At 40.5% G+C, this 9,409-nt stretch overlaps 1 long non-coding RNA gene across 1 annotated transcript; it reads left to right on the plus strand.

Annotated features, from left to right (window-relative positions):
- The first annotated feature begins 379 nt into the window (after positions 1-379).
- LOC147757498 (uncharacterized) lies at positions 380-8,775 on the plus strand. Its single transcript, XR_015321985.1, has 4 exons — positions 380-645; positions 3,462-3,583; positions 6,036-6,137; positions 8,373-8,775. It is a non-coding gene; the product is annotated as an uncharacterized LOC147757498 (long non-coding RNA).
- Positions 8,776-9,409: the final 634 nt, after the last annotated feature.

Below are 9,409 nucleotides of genomic sequence, written 5' to 3' on the forward strand. Positions count from 1 at the left end.
TTAGAATGATCAGTACAGATTAGGTTTTAGTTACCTTATTCGATAGTTGAGGTTCACGTAGTAGTAATTTACCTGAATATATAGAAGTATAAGCTCATTGAAGTTATTTGTTTGGCGCTTATAACATACAAGACTAATACACAGCACATAAAAACCAGACATGGTCCATTAATATTATTATTGAAAAAGAACCTTGTGCGTCGAAGAAACAAAAATCCGTCTAGCCTAAACCTATCCTTTATTTTTATAGACAGCGTCGCGGGGAAAATTACCACGAATACTATGTTCTTTAATTTGTATGACCTATATAGGAAAGTAGACCTCCCAGACCTAAATGGAATAAAGCGTCAGCTCTTGAGTGCTTATTTGTTCTGCTGTTTTAGAACAAAACTTTCCTCTATGTAGGTATATTTAGGTGTGCAAATAAGCTCTTATAATTTTGATCTATACTTAATTAACCATAATCGTGCGAATATTTCAGCCTTCGACTTAATGGCCGTTATAGTTAATAGCTTTTTGCTTTTCTGTCAACTACCTAGCAGATTTTCTCGTGATAGAACTCTAGCCTCTTCAGGCTTACATAGTGGAGGCTAATTTTTTTCACTTTGAAGCACCCAACGTGATTGACTCTTCGACCGACAATGGGTATGCTATTTTGGATTGAGTTCTTTGGCTTAATTCCTACATTAAAAGCTTTCTGATGTCCTATAAGTTTTAAATACATAATTTTTCCTATATCTTACGGAACGCAGAGGAAATTTTATTCCTGTTGCATAGGGTTCGGCTGGTTGTTCTTGGTCTATTCATGATATGTTGAAGTAAGGATGGGATTCTGGGACTTGTAATAATTTATTCAGAATACAGTTCTTTCTTTAAATGTTTCCTCTTACATAATATGTACACGATTCGAAAGCGCTGGCTGAATCACTCTCAACTGATGACCAAAATATTCGTCCAGCGTTACTTGCAGTTCTTCATCTTGAAAATGTTAAAAATTCAAACTTCTTCCGAAGCCCAGAAACAGTCTGAATTTATTTATATTTCTAACATTTATCTGCAATATTGAGAAAATCAAATAGAAACCGCATGTGTGGTTCGTCAAGCAGTACTATTAACGTATTCATGCGATCGCTTATCGGGGCATAGACAACAGGATCAGCCGTGTGTAACAACGCGGAAAAGACGATATACGGGGCGCAGTTTGTGAGACCTGACATAAGTCGAAGTCTCTGCAAGCCAGCGAGCTGGACCGTTTCTAAATGTAAATAGAATACGATAGTTTCTCTAGCTAAGATGTTGCGCATAATGCACCTTTACCAAAATGTTTTTATATCATGGGTGTTGCTGTACTGTACTTTTTTGGCATGTCTACGGTTTTTGCGACTGTTGCCATTATCCTCGTTCCTTTTTAGCTGAACCACGCTGCCTTTATACAGGTCATTCATGTTTCACGGTTTGCTTAATGTCCCTTACTTTCTGTCTTTGTGCTCGACTCCTACGCACAGGACCGGGTCTGGAGCTTAGGTGGTCGTCGTCAAGTATTTACTTTCGCCTTACCCCTTAGCTCCTTGTCTTCATCTCGCGTTTTTCCCCAGTTGCACTTCTTTTCGCATAGTCATCATCAGTACGATCTCTATAATTAAAAACAGCAGCAGCATTCTGCCCGTCGATTGCCACGGCTTAGTAAAAGTTTTGCCCACGCATACGCCCAGCAGTGCGGGGCACGCGCCCCGTAAGTCGTAGACTTTGAGATAGATGGTCGGCAGGCCTGGTGATACTTAAAGCCGACATCAAAAACGTTCAGAGGTCTGGTCTCGCTTCCTCTTGAGGGTTGATGACAGCCGCACGACGAACGACATGATCGGGTGAGCGAGCGAGCGGGCCAAGAAAACCAATCTACGTACTTCAGTATTTGATTTTTTATCCCGTTAAATCTAGGTCTGCTTCAGCCACTGTGCAAGGCCACTTTAATTTAAATCTCGTTCTACAATGGAGCTAAATTTCCCCCTGCTTCATGATATCGCTCAATAAAGAACGTTAGTGCGCACCTAACGATTTCATTGGCAAAAGTCAGCGAGGAAAATGAAGGTCTGCTAGCTTTGTCCTCACATGACTTGAGGATTCGATCTGCGATGTGCCTCAAGGGATATTGAATACTGTAGCACTTGTTAAAGCTCGAAGATGTAGCAGAATAAAAAGTCAGGCAATAACCAATTTTAAAACTTCGCGATTTCTTTTTTAATATTGTATACCGCCTCCTAAGTGAATTACTAAGAATCTACACTTAAACATTATGAACCACTTTAAGCAGTTCAAAATAGATATTGACGCAATGGAAACAACGCTGTCGTTTATCGTTCATCTTCAAGCTATTGTACTGCTACACAAGTCCAGCGAGGCGCAAGATCATTCAGTCATAAGTCGCAATTATATGTAAAAATTATGCGAAGTTTCAAGTGTAGTGTTCCTGAAAAATATCAACTTAATCAATCGGTGCTTTCACTTCATTTTTCAAATTACGAACGAAAGTCTTTAGAACAACTTAAGTTACAACTTAATTTGCTGATTGACGAGATTGGAACACATTTTTATTCAGTTCAAGTTCCAATGTAGAACTAGGTGCACACCAATTATATTAAATACTGTAGACGCAGGAAACAATCGAAAACGGAACCTCGTTTAGAAGAATTGTAATCCGTTTTGTGATCCTAGATTACTTGTCAAGGCCAAACCTGATTCCGGACGGTCTTCAAGGGCTGGGAAATAAAAGAAATGCAAGATCTTTCACTTGCACATACAAGATCTCACCATATTGCGATTATTTATACAAGATATGCTTTTTGAATGTTTTTTTTTGTAAATATATAGAATAATATTTATTATGTGCAAAGGTCCGTACATCGTCATTATGATTAAGTTTAGAGGTTATTTCACCAGGCAATCAACGTGCCCTAAATGGTCAAATAACTTTTGAAGTAATTTCTTATCGAATTGAGCTAGACAAACTTGACAAACATTGCAACATAGCTAGCAGTTTTAATGATCTTTTTGTGTTAGCAAGTGCTTTTTGCAATATCTGAAATTATTTAGCCTTGCACCTTGCCGTTATTTCATACCATATTCACGAAATACCTGTTCCTAATGTACGTCCCTTTCGGAACTCACATATATATACATGATTTAAGAAGACAATAAACGGGTTCATTAAATTTTCCAAAAGCATATCTTGTCCCACCAAATCAAATGTATGATTATAGGTATCAACGTGACCCTAATTGTATCTAGATATTCAGACTCCGCTGAAGAGCCCTAGGTAACAAGCTTTTTTCTCTGAATAAAACATTGGTTATCACTCAGCTTCCAATGATCGTTCGCATACTCCGTAAATTGTGTGGTCAAACACTTTTCTATAATTCGTTTATTTCAAGTATGCTTACGATAAGTGTTTATTTAACTTTCAGATTGATTTGATTAAAAAATCGTGTACTTATGAGATCTTCACCCATACTGCTCAACATGAACCCAGGCGCTTAGGTACATCATTCCTTCGAAGCTATAGTCTTGCGCAGCGCGCATCGTCTGGGTAAGTCTGGCCATATTTCGTTGACATATTTACGACAACATTGGCTACCCCCATAGGATGATGATTCTGAAATACGGATAGTTTTGATTCCACCAAAGAATACATCTAAGCGCAGGCTATATAAGTATATGACTGTAGGCAGAAATATATATATATATAGATTGTCTTTACCACATTTTTCCATGGTCTGCGCTGTACTGCAAGTGGAAATCAAAGCATCGTGGTCCTATATCTAGAAAAAGGTCCAATTTCAATATCACATATTGCAATATCAAAAGTCATAACCGAAATTCACACATCTGCTCATTATCTCATTTAACGTGAACAAAAAGCTGTTTACACCACAACGCCATTATATACTCCCCGCTACATATTTACTGACAACGTTTATACGCGGGTTACTCAATACGATTACGTAACACTGGAGTAACAAAAAAGTAACTTTGACACTTACGAAAAAAGCGGCAATGCTCACACCTTATTTTAGTCGACAATAAACTATATATTTTATTCCATTTAGCATTTATGGCAAGTAATTATATTTTATTACAGATAATATGTGGTCGATAATGATATATGGGTTATTTTATACCATCGAGGCGAAGACGAGAAACAGCTGCAGGAATCTGTCATGAGAATTGCTTATTACTTCTTATGTTGCTCCACCCGCTGGCCCACTACTTACGGTGTTGTAATAGAGACGAGCTGCTTGTAAATTACATTTTCCTTCGCATAGATACATGGGGTGTATCACTGCGCCTATTACTATAAGACTTGCAGTACCAGCAGTACTTCTTTTGACACTCTTGCAGCCATGTAACAGCAGCCGATGTGTAATGTGAGATGAGTAAGGATGCAGCTCAAACAGTTCGTTCAATTTGGCCTGTAACAGCAATAGCAGCAAGAGCATGTTCATCCGACAGGTTCGGTTGACCCAACCCGAATCGGCTCCTTCCAAGCTAAAATGCAGGTCACATGCCGTTGGCTGTCAATTTCTGCTTCGCAGGGCTCCCGAGCGGGCTGGCCCAAGGTAAAAGCTCAGGCGCAAGACGGGTCCTCCCTTTATTTCTGCTGATCATTCGTGTTGAGCTCACCTAGTACCAACGTCAGGACAACGGCCACCCGCTACATGAAGCACTGCTAACTGGTTACGGCCTATGGAAGGCTATATGTCGTCAATGCTGCTTTTTTTTGTTCCGCCAGCTGCTGTACCCACCTTCGCACTCGTAAGCCATGGCAGTGTATGAAAAAACTCGCCGGTATAAATCTTGCTGCCGCTTACTGTTAATAAAGCTAATGCCGGCTGCTTGGTAGTACTGGTGGTCTTAAAGTTGAGCCAAAAACGGCAAGAATAAATAAGAGCATATCGGCAAGTCGGTTGTTACCTGTTGGACAGTGCCCAAGCGGAGAACGCTAGCATAAATGGCGACGGTATAGCGTCCATGCAAGCGCACCTGAAGGTGCTTCGATCGGTCGGTCCTTTGGTCGGTCGGAGAAAGGGTTGCTATGCGGACCGAAGGCACTCGGGCCAGCCTGGTCGTTCCTGTTAAGGTCTCGTAAGAAGCTGCAGCAGAGGACTTAGTTAAGCAAGGCCGTTGTAAATGTTCTTCCCCTGGCTATACCTTCCGCCAAATAAACAGGACATGTAAACGTTACTTTAGCCCTAAGCTGCTGATTGAGGAATCAATAAACGGACAACAAGAAACTTATCTAGTATAGATAAACAAGCGTTACCTATCCAACGGAAATCTCGTCAGTAACAACTTTCAATTCAGCCATCATCGGTTCTATGTTTTGAGACGGCGCGATTTGTAAAGCAGATTCCTTTGATGCAATCGTGATACTAGTACCAGAAGTTGTAGATGTTATTATTATGACTGATAATAATTTTAGATAATTTGATGCTACCCGTGTAACGTAAAAACAGTCCCACCTGTAACGGACGGCTGGTTTCTAGCGGTTTTTAAAATGACGCCAAAGAAGCGTGCTTTAGCGTTTTACAGTTCCTTTTCATTTAAATGAAAGGGAATTGAATTTTCTTCTTTTTTTTTTTTTCTCATAAGCGTTGCGTTTACTGAACGTCACAGACAATTACACTTTGTGCCAATTTTGAAGTTCGTTTAAAGCAAAAAAAAACTGTATTGCCATGTATTTTAGTAACAACGAGTGCAAACATAGCATTTAATATCAAACGGTCCTTTGATTTTAGTATCCAAAGTATTTGCCGTGATTTTAGGTAAATTTCATTATAAGATGCCCATGAACCTTATTGGTATAGCCATATAGATCTGGAGAAGGCAACCTGGCTAAATAATCGCAAGAAACGAGCGTAGCTTTAGTATCTGTTGTTCGATATTCTATCCAGCTAGGTAAGCGTGGCGTTAGGCCGGCGAACGGTTTGTTAGCGGACCACTGCTAACGATATGGTTTTTGCTTGACGGTATGTTTTTAGGTCAGCTCGTCGATATTTGGCTAACGGAAAAAAGAAGAACTCCGTATTTGCGCATTGTCAACCGGTATATTCATCGAACAGTTGTATCTATCCACGCGCCACGTAAGCGAAATAAGTTATCGATATTGCCATCCCCTTCCCTCACCGACACTTCTATAAACAGTTGTGCTTACAGAACAAACATATTTCGCCTTCTGCGGTGCCATTTCGTTGTGCCCTGTTTTTCGTGCGATAATGACATATCGATGATGGAGCGCCCGACCTAAGTTTTCCCTCACAGCTACGCCATCTTGACTACGAGAGCGCACAGGTAGTTTGCTCTTCTAACAAGTTAGACCATCGTCATCATGCAGCTAGTCGCTACATTTCGCAGAACAAACCGAGTGTGGAAATGACGTAAATACGTATTGACCAGAAGAGCGCAGATGAATAGGCAAAGTTTCTCTCTAGGCGTCCACCCCCGAATTGGCGGTACACAGTCGCCGATGCCTAACTGGCATGCCAGATCTATCGCTGTCCTGATGGCCACAGCATCGAAGCTAATTCGTCTCTAGCGGTCGACCCAACCCTCAGTAGCACGCCTGCTGCTTGGCGAGCTACAACGCTCATTCGTAACGTAATATTTGTAATGCAATTAAGTATTGGCCATTGACGACACTCAGTTACTGCCATAACACGGCCTTAAGGACAAGCCAACTAGTGCGCAATAATTGACCAGTGGCATTGCTTTTCTAGCTGCTCTCGAATGTATTGTAGCCTATAGCGTAGGGTACAGATGGTCGCTAGTTAATTATCAGCAGTACCTTTGGCTCTAAATCTAATGATAGTAACGAGTATCATGGCTTATTAAGCAAATTAAAGAGCAAAGAGGAATAAGAAAACTTTGCATTGCCTAGACTACCCCACGCTATTGTTATTTGGAATTTCCCACTGGAAGTGATAACACCTTCCGAGGCCATCGATTTGTGTTTTGTTGTCAATCGTAATACACAGCAAATTAAACAGACGCGACAATAACGTATAGTTCCTTCGTAAAAAAAGTATACTAACTGATCTGGCATGGATATTTATTTTCTTCAAGTTGAAAAACACACGTGCACAAAAGCGGATCGAAAACGCAAAACAGACGCCAAAAGCAAAAGCCATACAGGAAGTGAGATGAGTTGAGAGAAACCCTGGGGTCAGCTGGAGGCGTATGCGTAAATGCAAACTGATTAGTTATGTCCGCCACGTCGGATTTCAAGGACGATACAAATGTAACATCATCGTATTAAGTACCGCAACAGTATTTCGTAGGCGTTTACTTGTTAGAGTAGTTCTCCTCAATCTTCACAAATGTTTCTTCCTGGGACGGTCCTTGACGATACCAACGGTTCTTGTACGACGGATAACGATAGAAATATAGTTGTCTTTGTTTGGTTATTTTATGATACGATTTTGCTTTGTAAGCAATCCCATCGTTGGCCTCTAATCCGCTTTACTCCGGATTTGTTATTTCCTTGCCGGCCAGCCAGCCATTCACCCGCCCGTTGACCTATATTTAGCCATAAAGATGTAACAGAAGCAGCGTTATACGGAAATGCAATCTTCTGTACCCGTCTCGTGGAAAGGCAGTAGGATGAAACCAATAAAAAGGAGCGCTTTCGGCCGATTCGCCGAAACAGCGTCGGTGATTCAAATTGGCAAAATCGATATGAGCAAAACCTGCTTCACTACATACTTTAGCGGCAGCAGAACAGGAAAAATAAACAATAGGATAACTATGGCGGCACACGAGTCACCCTAACACGCTCACACATAAGACAACTCTTCTTTAAGTAATACCGGCAAATTGATTAGCCCCTACAAGAGAAATGAAGCTAGCTATAATATAAGATGAAATTAGTTTCGTTTTAATATGTAGAAAAGTCAAAAAACAATTTGTTTTAATCTATTTGACTGTACACACTTTCTACAGCCATATCCTAATATTTCCTTGATTGTACCATTAAACGGAATTAACAGTAAGCGGAAGGAGTAGTTCGCCTTGGATATAACTGGAACAGCATATCCCTAGAACAATGTCATGTTCGGTATTTCCTTTTGGAACTCATGTAAAATGCAGTCATCGAAAGTGATGCAGGTGCAGTTTCAGCTGTCAAAGCGTTACATTTACCTATTTCGTGACCAAACTGACTGATTTAGCTCGTTTTCCCTATATTAACTCTGATAAGACGGAATCACAATCTTCTTTCTCGATCTGAGGTGCGCCACCTGTCGCTAATTAGCTAGCGTCTTCGCCCTATTGCTTAGTGCGATTAGCAGAGCAGCTGACTAACTAGCATTTTTTCATTTCAGCCATCATCGTTGAAGAACGCTCAACCCGCAACGTTGAATCGTCGTCACAGCTTCGAAGATGCCTGTTCTCTTTTTAAATCAGCGTCCTTTCTCGAGTTAGCCCACATTCGTATTGCGTTTTCACGTCTCGTCTTGCTTTAGGACAACACGCATAATGCACATAAGCTAGTCCAGCATTTCGAGTGCTCGCATCAGGTCTTCGACGCTGGCACATAGGACATCCAGCCCTTAATGCTACTACTGCTTTTTTCGCTACCAGGTAGCCATATCAAGAGAAGTCGGCCAGAACAGAACGAAAACTATATTAGAATAAAAGCACGCCGTCTTACTTAATTCAGCCAATGACGGGGCTGGTCAACGGAAAATTAGAAAGTCTTTTTTTTCTCTTTTCATCCGAAAAGCCCGACGGGACTCAATGAACGACAAAAGCAACAATAAAAAGGTTACAGAAAACTAACATAAGTGTGATAATTGTAGATGATGCATTTAGTAGAACAATATATTACTGGTGTTCTATATGGGGAAAGGCCCTGGAAAAGAGGCACTGGTCACATGCACAACAGCATAGAACTGGATGTACATGGTGAAGTAATGCCTAACAGCTGAAGGTCGTACAAGACGAAGAACCCATATCTGATGAGAGCCGCTGCACAAAAGAATAGACATCACATCTGGACTCATTTAGAGATAGAAGGAAGACTCAGAGATTCATAGTCAGTTTGTGGTACATGCTTTAACAGTTCTTACACATTTTTATTATATCTGCTGTGGTACCAAGTGCCGAGGATGGTCAAGCTCTGAGAAAAATACGAAAAATGAGTGGAAAAATGAAGTGGAAAAATGGTGGCGAAAAACGCTTAAGTTGCTATAATGAACATGTGGTTCTACAAGCGAACGTTTACTTTAAAAACAAAAATATTTGCTGTTGCAAACTAATAATTGTAGAAAGTCGAAAAACACAGTGATCCGCACGAAATCATAAAAACATTCGTTTGTCTGTTGTACGTGTTTTTGTTTTGGGTTTATTTTAATATACA

Source organism: Varroa destructor, unplaced genomic scaffold, assembly GCF_002443255.2.
Source record: "Varroa destructor unplaced genomic scaffold, Vdes_3.0 BEIS01000002.1, whole genome shotgun sequence".
NCBI lineage: Eukaryota > Metazoa > Arthropoda > Arachnida > Mesostigmata > Varroidae > Varroa > Varroa destructor.